The 2169-nt window shown below is 44.5% G+C and overlaps 1 pseudogene; it reads left to right on the top strand.

Moving 5' to 3' along the window:
- The first annotated feature begins 868 nt into the window (after positions 1–868).
- LOC134610359 (translationally-controlled tumor protein-like) lies at positions 869–1437 on the top strand (annotated as a pseudogene).
- Positions 1438–2169: the final 732 nt, after the last annotated feature.

A 2169-nucleotide genomic window follows, 5' to 3' on the forward strand; every position in this document is an offset into this window, starting at 1 on the left:
AAACAAAAACGTACCCCCCCCCCTACCTGAGGCTTACCTTTGGCCAGGGAGGGGTGAGAGAGGAGCTGGAGCCTGCAGCCATCACAGAGCAGCCAGGGAAGTCGGCCTCTACTGATGATGTCAGGAGGAAGGGGCGTGACTTTCACTGCTCTTCTCCCATCCGCTGGGCAGTCTGGGAAAAGAGCAGAGCAAATCACGCCCCCTCCTCCTCCTGACATCATCAGGAGAGGCCGACTTCACTGACTGCTGTGTGCTGGCTGCAGGGAGAGCGGGGTAATTTGAAAAATCTGAATCCCCAGCCAGAGGCAGGGCTAGAGCCAGAGGCAGGGCCAGAGCCAGAGGCAGGGGATTTGGAGTTTTGCACTACTGACAGCTCAGCTCGCGGTCTTTGCCCGCCCCCTCTCCTCTCTGACAGAGGAGTATTTTAATACGTCTGACGTGTACAGGGCCTTTTAAGGGCCCTACATGATAGGAAGTCCCTCTGGTGGCAGTCTGAGTGACGGCCACTGGAGGTATTCCTATCAATCAATGTAAACACTGTATTTTCTCTGAAAATACAGTGTTTACATTAGATTGCCTGCAGGAAGCTATAGATCTCACCTGAACAAATACATTAAGCTGTAGTTGTTCAGGTGACTATAGTGTCCCTTTAATATTTGTTTTATTGCTAGGAAGCTCTGCGACAGAAAGCTTTCCTAATAGAAAATAAAGGACAAAGGAGTTTAAGTCCTAAATAGATAATATTTTTATACCGTCTCTGCTTATAGTGCATTTTGCAAAGGATGTGAACGTACAGAGCTTTTACACTTCATATTAATAACCTTGATGCTTTTCCTCTCCCCACCCTCTGCCGGCGCAAAACCTCCGATAGACTGCTCCGGGATCTAGCTGCTCAGTACACCGCCGCCATGATCATCTACAGGGATATCATGTCCGGAGACGAGATGTTCTCAGACATCTACAAAATCAAAGAAAGCAGTTGTAGACTTTGCTATGAAGTTGAAGGCAAGATGGTCTCTAGAATAGAAGGTCCAATTGATGATGCTCTGGTTGGTGAAAATGCATCTGCTGAGTGCCCAGACGAAGGGTCAGATTTAACAACAGTCACAGGAATTGATATAGTATTAAATCACAAGCTTCAGGAAACTGGCTTCACAAAGGAATCTTACAAATCTTATATTAAGGGTTACATGAAACTAATCAAAGGAAAGCTTGAGGAAACAAATCCAACCCATGTTAAACCTTTCATGACTGGTGCTGCAGAGAAAATCAAAGACATCCTTGGCAACTTTAAAAACTACCAGTTCTTTACAGGAGAAGGCATGAACAGAGGGCAAGGTGGCTCTGCTGGATTTCCGTGAAGATAGTATTACTCCTTTCATGATCTTCTTCAAGGATGACCTGGAGCTAGAGAAATATTAACAATCACATCTTGGATCGGAACTGGCTGCTGCTTCTCATCTATAAAGCACCTGGTTAACGCAAAGTCTTAAGACTCAAACTGGACTGATAACATTGATCTTCACGATTTACTTTGCCCCTAAATTATTCCGGTGGAGGCACGTTTTTACATGTTCATACCTTCATTTATAGTTGAAATAAAGTCCATCATTCTCCACTGTAGGTAATGGTTCTTGGTTTCCTACAGTCCATACATGATGTTGACTTTTGAGTGCATTTGAGAGGACCCAACTTCGCCTGTTTGCACAGAGGTCTTGTGCTTCATGAACATCTTTTGCCTGAACATGCAAAGAAGTGGACAACCTGCCTATCAAGTAAACCAGGGGATACACTATGCTGCTGGCCCTTTGAAAATTGCTCCTCCACTGCCAGAGGACCTTTCTGTTCTGTTGTAAGAACCTCTGGCTCTGAAGGGGTTATGTTGGTTACACTTCAGTTGCCCTGCATTACTCAACATCGGTTGTGTTGAATGGGGAGAGCATAAATGACTGCTGCCTGCTCTGCACAGGCTTATGATCATCCTTGAACTTTTTTTAAAGTGTTGATTGGTCCTGATAAGTGCATAGTCTCTCTTTACCTCTACACAAAATAATGCAATATTTGGCATCTAATTTATCCTGCTGTTTTTAATTGCAATCAACCTTGATTTGCACCAGATTAAGGGACTGTCACTCAACCTAGAACAACATCATTAAGGAAACTTGCATG

The sequence above is a fragment of the Pelobates fuscus genome, chromosome 5 (assembly GCF_036172605.1).
Source record: "Pelobates fuscus isolate aPelFus1 chromosome 5, aPelFus1.pri, whole genome shotgun sequence".
In the NCBI taxonomy this organism is placed as follows: domain Eukaryota; kingdom Metazoa; phylum Chordata; class Amphibia; order Anura; family Pelobatidae; genus Pelobates; species Pelobates fuscus.